Source organism: Hyperolius riggenbachi, chromosome 12, assembly GCF_040937935.1.
Source record: "Hyperolius riggenbachi isolate aHypRig1 chromosome 12, aHypRig1.pri, whole genome shotgun sequence".
In the NCBI taxonomy this organism is placed as follows: domain Eukaryota; kingdom Metazoa; phylum Chordata; class Amphibia; order Anura; family Hyperoliidae; genus Hyperolius; species Hyperolius riggenbachi.
Genome location: NC_090657.1, coordinates 233,495,159 through 233,508,438, shown reverse-complemented (window position 1 = coordinate 233,508,438; position 13,280 = coordinate 233,495,159). Strand labels below are relative to the sequence as shown.

Below are 13,280 nucleotides of genomic sequence, written 5' to 3'. Positions count from 1 at the left end.
GTTACCCGGGGCTTCTAATGGTCCCCCGCAGACATCCTGTGCCCGCGCAGCCACTCACCGATGCTCCGGCCCCGCCTCCGGTTCACTTCTGGAGTTTCAGACTTTAAAGTCTGAAAACCACTGTGCCTGCATTGCTGTGTCCTCACTCCCACTGATGTCATCAGGAGAGTACCATGTAGGCCCAGTATGGTCTGTGCCTGCGCTGTGCGCTCCTGGTGACATCAGCGGGAGCGAGGACACGTCAACGCAGGCGCAGTGGTTTTCAGACTTTAAAGTCTGAAATTCCAGAAGTGACCCAGAGGTGGGGCCGGAGCATCGGTGAGTGGCTGCGCGGGCACAGAATGTCTGCGGGGGGCCATTAGAAGCCCCGGGTAACTTCAACTCATTTTCCCCCGACCCCCCTACAGTATCCTTTTAGCTGCACATTACATTGGTGAAGTAATGCAAATATTTTTACATTGAATGGGAATTACGCATAATTACATTATTACAGGCGTAGTTCCGATTTATAAACGTCGTATGCTGTACGTAATGTAATCACAATCATGCAATGCTTAATTGCGAAAAATTACGCAAAATTTTGCGTAATCATTATTGACCTATTACGAGCAGCACCACACCTAAGTATAAACCCAACCTCTCTGTACTGTGCCTATGCCTGGTGCCGGCCAATAACGTAGATGCCAAACCATGCCAACCAAAAATCCACTGATTTCTGAGGTGCCCAACCCTCTTCTTCTAAACACACCCAGTTCCCTGTCATCAAACCAGGTGTTCTGATTACATGCTTGTTCCAGGCTAGACACTGAGGCCAAAAGATTGGCATACCAGCCTGGTAACTAGAATTTTTAAGAAGCAATACATATGGCAGCCTCCATATTCTTCCAACTTCACATTCACCTACATATGAAGCCCTTCGCTTCGAGTTTTGGGGCTAAACTCAGCACAATCCGCTTGGCACGGGCAGGCTGACAAAGTACCACTCGACATGCAGCATATTAATATTACTAGATCCAAGCAGCTTCATGTCTTGGGTTTCAAAATTGCACTCATTTTACACTGCTGATTACTCAGGAACGTGACTTTGAAAATTAACAGCACCATCTTCATGAAGCGATCCGTCCAAACATGTCGGTGTTCCGGCTTCACGCTGGATCTCTCAGGCACACTTAAACGGCCGACCGGCGGTGCCGGAACGGCAGTGGAGCAAAACGGAGGCACGTGCTGCGAATCTGCGGCGAATCGTGACTTGGAATAAAAAGACTTGATGAATCACTGAAGTTAAAGATATTCCGGTTAGATTGGCAAAAACTTTGCTGTAAATTTGTTTATGTATTTCACCTACGCTACTTTACAAAAAAAAACGCAAAAAAAAAAAAAATCCAAAAAATACTAAACTTGTAAATTGCCATTCAATAGAAGAAGAGCAAAAAAATCCAGGTGTTTCCAGGAGGGATAAATGCCGGTTCTCCTCGTGTTTGCGTGGGATTCCTCCGGGTCTTCGGGTTTCCTCACATCCCCCAAAATGTACTGGTAGGATAATCGGTTGACCCCTAAATCACCCATGTTACGAGATATCAGAGTGCAAGCTCTGCTGCCAAATACTCCATAATAACAATAAACAGCAATAATAATACGTTTGCGATGGCGACCGTTTAAAAAAAGACTTTATAGTGAAGGATTTGCACCAAAGTTGCCCTTCTGTCGTTTTGTTTACAAACACTTTAAATCGCTGGAAAGCGTTTAACGACAGGTTGTAGCGGGTGTAATGGCGATAAAATATTGCGCTTGGCGAAGACATCAGTTCGCCCGCCGTTGTCCTCGAAAGATCTCTAGTAACAATGGCTGCGCCAAAACGCTGGGCGAGTGAAATATCCGCTTCGCAGTTTATTTTTATTGTCAGAACTTTGGAAAATAAGGCAGCTGTCAGTGGAGGGAGCGGGAGCCCAGGACGTAGCTATTAACGCAGGCGTGTGTTATCAATTTAGAGGTAAGGGCTGTCATCTTTTCCAGCCAGCCTGTACAAGTCTATGGTGCAGAATGATTGCTGCTCACCCAGTCTGGGAGAACCCCCCCCCTTCATAGAATACAAGCCTTCATCTCTTCCCATCTGTACTTTGCACCAAGCTTTCTTTCAATGAGCTGCTGAGAGCTCTGAGCTAGCATCGCCCCCCCCTCCCCTTCCCCAGCTGTCACTCACTCCCGCCCACTCCCCCCCTGATAGGCCCAGAGCCTCCAAGGGGGCGTGCTGTACCGGTCTAGCTATTTAAAAGCACATGGTTGCTTTTGAAACAAGGCAGAGGATGTGAATGGAGAGTGGATGATAGCAGGTCTCTGACAATATCCAAGGATTTAGTGGGGAATTAAAAAAAAAAAAACTAAAAACTTTTCTTGTTTTTTTCCTTGTTTTTTTTCTGGATGTGCACTTCTCTCATTCTCAAAGCAAATGTCACTGGATATTATTTTTTCTTTTCCTTTGAAAATGTCATTTTCCGTCTCTTAGGTAAGTTATTTTATGATTCATACGTATACATTTATGTATTTATTATTGATCTAGCGCTGACATCTTCTGCAGCACTCTACAAAGTACATAGTCATGTCACTGACTGCCCTCAGAGGAGCTCACAATCAGATCCTACCATAGTCATAGTCTAATGTCCTACCATATTATTATTATGTATTTATATAGCACTGACATCTTCTGCAGCACATTGCAGAGTACATAGTCATGTCAGTGACTGTCCTCAGAGGAGCTCACAATCTAATCCTACCATAGTCATAGTCTAATGTCCTACCATATTGTTATTATGTATTTATATAGCACTGACATCTTCTGCAGCACATTACAGAGTACATAGTCATGTCAGTGACTGTCCTCAGAGGAGCTCACACTCTAATCCTACCATAGACATAGTCTAATGTCCTACCATATTATTATTATGTATTTATATAGCACTGACATCTTCTGCAGTACTTTACAGTGTACATAATCATGTCACTGACTGTCCTCAGAGGAGCTAACAATCTAATCCTACCATAGTCATGTCTAATGTCCTAACATATTATTATTAATTAATTTATTTATATAGCACTGACATATTCTGCAGCACTGTACAGACTACATAGTCATGTCACTGACTGTCCTCAGAGCAGCTCACAATCTAATCCCTACTATAGTCATAGTCTAATGTCCTCAAATATTATTATTATGTATTTATATAGCACTGACATCTTCTGCAGCACATTACAGAGTACATAGTCATGTCACTGACTGTCCTCAGAGGAGCTCACACTCTAATCCTACCATAGTCTAATGTCCTACCATATTATTATTATGTATTTATATAGCACTGACATCTCCTGCAGCACATTACAGAGTATATAGTCATGTCACTGACTGTCCTCAGAGGAGCTCACACTCTAATCCTACCATAGTCTAATGTCCTACCATATTATTATTATGTATTTATATAGCACTGACATCTTCAGCAGCACTGTACAGAGTACATAGTCATGTCACTGACGGTCCTCAGAGGAGCTCACACTCTAATCCTACCATAGTCATAGTCTAATGTCCTTACATATTATTATTATGTATTTATATAGCACTGACATCTTCTGCAGCACATTACAGAGTACATAGTCAAGTCACTGACTGTCCTCAGAGGAGCTCACACTCTAATCCTACCATAGTCATAGTCTAATGTCCTAACATATTATTATTATTATGTATTTATATAGCACTGACATCTTCTGCAGCACATTACAGAGTACATAGTCATGTCACTGACTGTCCTCAGAGGAGCTCACACTCTAATCCTGCCATAGTCATAGTGTAATGTCCTACCATATTATTATTATGTATTTATATAGCACTGACATCTCCTGCAGCACATTACAGAGTACATACTCATGTCACGGACTGTCCTCAGAGGAGCTCACACTCTAATCCCTACCATAGTCATAGTGTAATGTCCTACCATATTATTATTATGCATTTACATAGCACTGACATCTTCTGCAGCACATTGCAGAGTACGCAGTCATGTCACTGACTGTCCTCAGAGGAGCTCACAATCTAATCCTACCATAGTCATATGTCAATTGTAATCTAGGGCCAATTAGGGGGAAGCCAATTAACTTATCTGTATGTTGTTTTTTGGGGGTGTGTGAGTAAACCACAGTGGTCGGAGGAAACCCACACAGACACCGGGGGATATCTAAATAGTGCCCTGGCTATTTATTCTTTGCAGAACAGATTGAAGTCAGAAAGGATTTTCAGGCTACTGAGTCACGCCATACGATACACAGCCATGGAGGAATAATAATTAAATTAAAAAATAAAATCAGAGATCTTGTAAAAGTTTTAATAAAGTTTTGGGTTAGCATTATTACTGCCGGGGCAGTTGTGACAGGCAGGCACCCTGGCTATATATACTCAGGATCTCCCCAGTAACAGTTGGTCATAGCGGGGCTGGTGGTTTCTCAGCATCTGTTCAGGCTCAGGCTACAGCAGCTGCTGGAACTTCTAAGTAGTTGGAATTTCTTAAAAGAAACAGGAATCTCTGTCGCTGCACAAGAGTTCCTCTAACTGACATCTGCGCTGCTCCTCTCTGCAAATAGTTTTTCAATGCATCATTCCCTGCTACTCTTTCCAGGGAGCGCTCACTGCTGCAGCCTGGGTGTCCAGCTCAGAAGCTCTGGGTGTCCTTTCTGCAGAGCTGGAGGCTTGCAATTATTTGCTGCGCCCAGGCACTTCTGTTCAGAACAGAAATTGCATCATGCTCTGACAGTTGAAGCCGTTTCTAGCGCAACCTCTTTCGCCGTTTAGTAGGAAGAAGGCTGACAGCAGCTGACACCAGAGTCAGTTTCAACACATGAAACCCTTCCCTTGTTCTCCAAGGTCCAGAACCGACGAAACAGGTCGGGCGTGACGAAACAAAATTCTGACGAAAAAAGTGATCTCATTTTTCGATAACTCCAGAAAGTTGAGCGAGTCATCGCCGCCGTGATGTCATTGCGCCGTGCCGCAGTGCATCTGTTCTGTTTTACCGTCTCATCGCCTAATACAGGCATCCGTCAGCCGCTCGCATATTGCGGAACAGATGTCCTTGTTTTATTTTTAAAGGCTCGTTCAAGATTGCCAGCTGATTATTGTTGTACAATAAGTGGGAGACATCGATGGGGGTTCTAGGAAAAGCGAAGCCAAACGGGGCTGTTGCCTAGTGCAACGGTGACAGAGGGGCTCTGAGAAAATATTGCACGCTGATATTTTGTTCTGTCGCTATAGTCTCATCTTAATCGTGAAAACTGTACCCCCCCATTTGACATCTTCAATGGAGGGAATTTGGGGGAACAAGTCCACCAAAAGAATGCATGTAAAAATTCAGCAACAAGGCGGTTGCCTAGGGTGATAGCAATAAAGGGGCTCTTAAAATGTAGGGTTTTTTTTTATGTATTCTGGCTCCATCAAGTCTCCACTTGATCTGGAAAGCTGGTACCCCCTTTTAAAGCTTGTAAGCGAAGGGGACTGGAGAGTAGTATCATGAAGAGTTAAGGTTGTATCTAACATTTAGGCAAACAAGGCTGCTGCCTAGGGCAACCGTGAAAGAGGGGCTGTTGAAATAGTTGCTGTTCAAATGAATGTATTCTGTTTCCATGAAGTTGAAAAGTAACCTACCCTCCCCCCCCTCGTTTAGGTTAAGGTTGTAGCTAACATGTAAACGTGAAGGTTGTATCTAACATGTAGGCAAACAGGGCTGCTGCCTAGGGCATCCCCCTGCATTTAAGGCTTGGAAAGCAAGGACTTCAGGCAAGGCAATCTTGGGGTATTTGATGTTAACACAAGCCAATTTAAAACTGTGTTTGCCAATCCTTTTGAGACATGGTTAAGAGCACTGTCATGGTTTTGCTAGGTTTCAGCCATAGATCGTAGCAGAGGAAACGAGGCACCTGACCGCTTTACTCTAACTAAGCATCCACAGAATGTGTCGAATTTCTTGTTTACGCACTTGAGTTAAAAGAGTATTTATTTTGCCACAAGCAACACTACTATGATGAGTTGTCAGAAAAAGTGGTGAGCGTTTTCGAGAAGTCAGAACTTCATACTCTCCAAGCTGTCATCACTGGTATCCGAGGGAGAGGGACAGCCAAGGAGGCGTGTGGAACGATGTTCCTGGCACCCATGGGAGAGGGACAGCCGAGGAGCCTTATGGAACGACGTTCCTGGCACCCGAGGGAGAGGGACAGCCGAGGAGCCTTATGGAACGACGTTCCTGGCACCCGAGGGAGAGGGACAGCTGAGGAGCCTTATGGAACGATGTTCCTGGCACCCATGGGAGAGGGACAGCCGAGGAGCCTTATGGAACGATGTTCCTGGCACCCGAGGGAGAGGGACAGCTGAGGAGCCTTATGGAACGATGTTCCTGGCACCCGAGGGAGAGGGATAGCCAAGGAGCCTTATGGAACGATGTTCCTGGCACCTGAGGGAGAGGGACAGCCAAGGAGGCATATGGAACGATGTTTCTGGCACCCAAGGGAGAGGGACAGCAGAGGAGGCCTATGGAACGACGTTCCTGGCACCTGAGGGAGAGGGACAGCCAAGGAGCCACATGGAAAGACCTCCCTGGCACCTGAGGGTGAGGCACAGCCGAAGAGGCGTATAAATCGGCATTCCTGGCACCTGAGGGAGAGGGCCAGCCGAGGAGCCTTATGGAACGATGTTCCTGGCACCCAAGGGAGTGGGACAGCCGAGGACCCTTATGGAACGACGTTCCTGGCACCCGAGGGAGAGGGACAGCCGAGGACCCTTATGGAACAACATTCCTGGCACCCGAGGGAGAGGGACAGCCGAGGAGGCGCATGGAATGATATTCCTGGCACCTGAGGGAGAGGGACAGCCGAGGAGCTATATGGAACGACGTTCCTGATACCCGAAGGGAGAGGAACAGCCGAGAAGGCGCATGGAATGACTTTCCTGGCACCCGAGGGAGAGGGACAGCCGAGGAGGCACATGGAACGACTTTCCTGGCACCCGAGGGAGAGGGACAGCCGAGGAGGCACATGGAATGACGTTCCTGGCACCCGAGGGAGAGGGACAGCTAAGGAGGCCTATGGAACCCGAGGGAGAGGGACAGCCGGGGAGCCATATGGAACGACGTTCCTGGCACCCGAGGGAGAGGGACAGCCGAGGAGCCATATGGAACGACGTTCCTGGCACCCGAGGGAGAGGGACAGCCGAGGAGGCGCATGGAATGATATTCCTGGCACCTGAGGGAGAGGGACAGCCGAGGAGCTATATGGAACGACGTTCCTGGCACCCGAGGGAGAGGAACAGCCGAGAAGGCGCATGGAATGACTTTCCTGGCACCCGAGGGAGAGGGACAGCCGAGGAGGCACATGGAACGACTTTCCTGGCACCCGAGGGAGAGGGACAGCCGAGGAGGCACATGGAATGACGTTCCTGGCACCCGAGGGAGAGGGACAGCTAAGGAGGCCTATGGAACCCGAGGGAGAGGGACAGCCGGGGAGCCATATGGAACGACGTTCCTGGCAACCGAGGGAGAGGGACAGCCGAGGAGCCATATGGAACGACGTTCCAAATGCCACAGAGTGCACAGTGTGCTGCGCTCCCTGGTGGGGCAGGTGTTTGCGGGGCCATTAGTGCATCTGTTACTGATAATGCTGCCCACTGACTGAAGTCATAATTACTCATTGTACTCCCTTCTCTGCTATATCTGCGTTTTCCTGAGTTCTGCCTTTGTTAATGCAGTCTTTACATATCATATGTACTGTGCTGGGAATGCATTATCCCATCTGACTCACCTAACACCATTATCTACTGCTACAGGACTGCATCTAGTGGCCGCTCTTATCTGTTCAGTATTCCTGCCGATGCTGTTGGGATACTTTGTGAGTTTTGGTTACGGTCGCTGTCTCTTTCCGATCGTGTAACTATCAGCACATCTGAAATGGAAAATGTCATTGGAGATGACTTATCCAGACAGATGGAGGGCGAACTGGAGCAAAGGTTGGATGACTGCTGATATCAACCAATCAGGTTTTGGCTGTTTAATCAAAACAAGGGTCCTGATTGGTTACTCTGGGCATCCGCCCTGCTTTTACTCGAGTTTGCCTTGCCCTTGTCTTGGTTAAGGTGGCCACACACGATACAATAAAATGATCCGATTTTACAGCAATTCGATAAAAACGATCAGATTTCCCGAAACAATCGAAAGCTTTTTTTTTTTCATTCGACTGAAAAATCCGATCGGATTTCCCGTTTTTTTAGATTTTAATCGATCCGGAAGGCCAGATATTTTTCTTCAATCTTTCTAAAGATTGTATGGTGTGTGTTAGATTGTCAATTTATTAATATACACACCCTAGCAATTTTGTCAGAGTTTCCAATCATTTTTATCATAATTGGGGAAAAATTGAACATACATGTGTACATTGGTCCGATTTTTGAAATATTACAGTCAGTCAGAAAAATTGATTGCAATTCTTAAATTGAACAGATGTTTAAAAAAATTGTATGGTGTGTGGCCACCTTAAGCCTGTTACACACATCCAATTTTGATTGGTCACTTTTACAACTTTCATGTCATATAAAAGCGCGCCTACACAATCTGTATTCAACACCTGCTGGCCCTCATAGAACATGGAAGTGATAAAATTGGTCAGTGATTGGCCAATCAAAATGGAATGTGTGTATGCACCCTTAGGTCAAGTTAGCCAATGGGATTGAATCACTCCTGTATAAACGAACAATTCAGAGCAAGAAGGACGTGATCTTTGTGTTCGGGTTAACTTGCCTGCAGCTTTATCGGACTGAACTGTTCCTGAATTCTGTGTCCACTCTTGCTATTGGTTCTGACAAGTATAAGAGTTACGCAATCGACATTTCGACTATTCATTTTTTTCCATTGATTTGTTAACCGGTGGGTAAATGCCTGATCGATTTTTTTGATGGCTTATTGATTGAAAGAACATTCAGGCACAGGGATAGTTACAGTAAGCTCAATCACTCGAAGAGGGGGGGGGGGGGCAGCAAGAGATCAACACCACATAGCTTTGTACTGCATTGAGGGCTACAATGACAACAGGTGTTGGTGGTTGGATCGAATTGCGTTCAGGACGCTGATCGATAATATCTGATTAAGATTGGGTGGTGAAAAGTTGGACAAACGATCACAATTTTCCGGAATATGCTCTGATCATTTAAAGGGGAACTGAAGTAAGAGGTATACGGAGGCTGCCATATTTATTTCCTTTTAATCAATACCAGTTGCCTGGCAGCCCTGCTGGTCTATTTCTCTGCAGTAGTATCTGAATAACACCAGAAACAAGCATGCAGCTAGTCTTGTCAGATCTGACAATAATGTCTGAAACACCTGATCTGCTGCATGCTTATTCAGGGGCTATGGCTAATAGTATTAGAGGCAGAGGATCAGCAGGGCTGCCAGGCAACTGGTATTGCTTAAAAGGAAATAAACATGGCAGCCTCCATATACCTCTTCAGTTCCCCTTTAAATCGTTTTCCTTTTGCTGGGTTGGGCAGTGATGACATAGCGAATAGGCGCCTTGTTTCAGAACCCCCCGCAGAGACATGACCAGTCCCCCCAACCCACCTCTGCATGACTTAAAGTGAACCAGCAGTGAGAGGGATATGGAGGCTGCCATATTTAATTCCTTTTACACAATACCAGTTGCCTGGCTGCCCTGCTGATCTCTCTGGCTGCAGTAGTGTCTAAGTCACACACCTGCAACAAGCATGCAGCTAATGCAGTCACATTTCAGTCACCTGATCAGAATGCTTGTTCAGGGGATATGGCTAAATGTATTAGAGGCAGAGGATCAGCAGGACAGCCAAGCAACTGGTATTGCTTAGAAGGTAATAAATGGGCTTGATTCACAAAACGATGCTAACTGTTAGCACGCTGTGAAAAGTGATTTCGCGTGATAACGGTTATCGCGTGCAAAAATAAGTGTAAATTTTTCGTTCACGCAATAAATTCGCATTATCGTGCGAACGCAAACTTTATTTGCACATAAAATTCGCTTTGACACGCAAGTGCAAATCTTTGCACGCGATAACCATTTTTCGTGCAAAACTTGTTTTTTCATGCGAAAACGTACTAAAACGCGTGAAAAGCCGTGCTAACAGTTAGCACCGTTTTGTTAATCAAACCCAATATGTCAGCTGCCATATCCCTCTCACTTCAGGTTGCCTTTAAAGAACGTTTTAGAACTTGCCAGGCCAGGTGCCCGTAGTTTGGGATGAGTGAGATGCCCGGTCGGGCTCCTCCCCCTTCTCTCGGAGGGCACCGGAGTACATTAGTATGTCGCCGCGCAGACTGTTTACATAAGGCTGGCTGGAGCAGGCAGAGCAACACTGTACCGATGAGGCCCTAGCGTAGCAACATGTCGATGCGTGGCGTCATTCTGGGACTTGCTTGGGCCTCTGAAGACCCGGGCAGGTCCCTGAGACGAGGACTGGTGGGGAGATGCAAGCGGCACACGCGGTAGCCTGCAGGTGCCTGTCTGCGGCAGAGGGGTGTCCGGCATAATGATTCGCAGGATCGCCCACAACTTCAATAAAGCAACGTGCTGCTCGGAAAAAATAACTATTGAGGAGGTTGGACGTTGCCTGAGGGCGAGCCACCCCCTCTAACGATCGCTTTCATGTCAGGCCGGCTTTGTGTAACAATAATAGGCTCTCGGTAGACCTCGGTGAGGAGTTGAGGATGGAAGAGTTCCCCCTCAGCTACGCTGACCTGTATCGGCACTTTTAATGAGTCTGACCTTCTGGGGTTAAATTCGCGCAGTCTATAATAGTGATGCTGATCTTTTTAGACTGCGCATGTTTTACGAGAACCTCTCATATAATTATTATCATGCATATATACAGGACAATTCGGGTCGGTGAGAAAGATTCGTCGAAACCAGTCCGGAAAAATGGGAGCGAAACTGGGGCGTGCTTGTTTGTGGAGTGATTTCTCAAAGCGACCGATCGGACTCCGCTATCTGAGCGTCTGCGTCACATAAGCATGCAAGTTTTGCTCCAATGTCTGCTTTTGGTAAATGTACCCCACTGTCCCTACAATCTAATGGTGCCCACTAATCATACAATCGTTTATTATTATTATTTATATAGCGCCGACATCTTCCGCAGTGCTGTACAGTGTATATTATCTTGTCGCTTAACTGTCCCTCAGAGGGGCTCACACTCTAATCCTACCATAGTCCTATGTCTATGTGTGTATCGTGTAGTGTATGTATCATAGTCTAGGGCCAATTTAGGGGGGAAGCCAGTTAACCTTTCTATATGTTTTTGGGATGTGGGAGGAAACTGGAGTGCCCGGAGGAAACCCACACAGCCATAGGTAGAACATACAAGCTCCTTGCAGATGTTGCTCTGGCTGGGATTGCAATCTTAGAAAATGAATTTAGTAGAACGGTATACTAAGTAAATATAATTTGAATGGCTTTTTTAGATAGTCCCTCAAATTACATAGAAATGATAAAATTGGGCAAAAAAATTGTATCATTAGTGGGCAACTTAAAACTGTGTAGGGCAAGTTTTGGAGAAGAATCCAATCATCTTACTGGTGTGATTTGGGTTGTTGAAGGAATCCGGAGCGCTCGGAGGAAACCCCGAAAAAACTCAATTTCGCTCGTGTCCTGGTACTGAATACTGATCATGTAAGCTGTAAAGGGCCCTTACTTATTTAAAGGGTCATCTTACCCAAAAAGGATATTACAGTTTATCGATATTTGACATTGTGATGAAGTACTCACATCTGTTTATTTTTCGTCTATTGGGTACCCAGGTCCCCAGACATCGCCATGGCAGCTAATGATGCTGCATTCCTTATCTTACGCCTCTAGGGGCAGTCTAACTCCGCCCACTTCTGCTGCATGCCCTCGAATATGAAGTTATTGAAAAATCCAACAGAGAAATGGCGAATGCGACTCTAAGGGAGGCTAGATCTACCTTGGATTGAAGCACAGTTTTGATGGAATGACTCTTTAATAGTGCAATAACATAGATTCATGATGGTCTAAAATGTTTTCCTGCATGGGGGTCGTACTTTCAGACAGGAAGAGTTGTGTTTATTCCCCAAATGAAATGAGGGTTGGTGCTAAAAGGGTGCAACCCACTCTAACAACACATTCTCATACTGGCCTGTTTCACCCAGAAGCTTATAAGTACAACAGCTTTTGATTAAAACACTTTTATTGCTGTTGAGGGGGAAGAAAGCTGTTTTGTGTACAAACTACAGAGTACAACGGGCTAAAATAAAACGTGCTTTTTGACTGGGCCACAGCCCTTTAGCACCTACTCTTGTTAAATCTATTTTCTATCCTTCATTAGTGCAAGGAGTTAATACAAGCAATGTGCTACACCTGTATCTAAATGCCTCTAATTTTAAATATTATTTACTAAATTTCATTCTTTTTTTCTTCATTTCGCACATTATCCATGGGCAGGGCCGGATTGCACTTTCTATCTCTGCCTATGTCCATAGTGCTGCCGACTGTGTCCAAAAACCCTCAGGTCTCTGTGCCTGTAATGTAGCAAACAAGTCATGTTTTCATCTGAGCAAGAGTCTAAAACGCCTAATATTTTAATTAAAAAAAACAGCCTGTCTCTCCTAAGAAGTTGCGGCCTTAGGCTATGGCCTGCGTTATCTGGTCACAAACACAAGTCCAACTATAGGTTGTACTAGTTTGTAGATCCAAACCGTGTTGTCTAAACGTGTTGCTTAGTTGAGAGCCAGGTTGAGCTAGCTGGATGAAAGGCCTGTCTTCAGCAACACAAGAAGTACCCAAGGGGCTGAAATGCCTACAGTGTGTTCTCTATGGACTATATAATACACATTGTAGCAAGTACAGAGACTTCCTCTCCCCCCCGACCCCCCCCCCCCCCCTCCACACCTCCTCTCTCTCTCCCCCTCGTCTTCCTCTCTCTCACCCAGAATTCTCCTGTCTCATCTCTGCACAACGTAGGAAGTAAAAGGCAATGCTCTGTTGCATCCCTATAACTGTGCTGGTCTGCTGAAGTGCTACATTCATCCCACAGGGGGCAGCTGATCGCCCGTGTGTGGATTCAGGTATGCGTACGCATCATTTGGGCGATGATCACTCCCCTCTTAGTAACAGCTGACATAACCAAACAAGAGGCTTTCCCAGTTACACATTCTGAATTATATGGAGAGGTTTAACACTTTAGTAGCCAAGTTATTTAGAAGCGTATTTGAGCACATTTTTTATTT

The 13,280-nt window shown here is 45.7% G+C and overlaps 1 protein-coding gene across 1 annotated transcript in view; it reads left to right on the top strand.

Moving 5' to 3' along the window:
* The first annotated feature begins 2,309 nt into the window (after window positions 1-2,309).
* Window positions 2,310-13,280, top strand: part of KCNJ2 (potassium inwardly rectifying channel subfamily J member 2) — a 31,382-nt gene continuing 20,411 nt past the window's right edge. The window contains exon 1 of the mRNA XM_068264064.1: window positions 2,310-2,503. The gene's annotated coding sequence lies outside the window, so the exon portion shown is untranslated. The remainder of the gene's footprint in view (window positions 2,504-13,280) is intronic.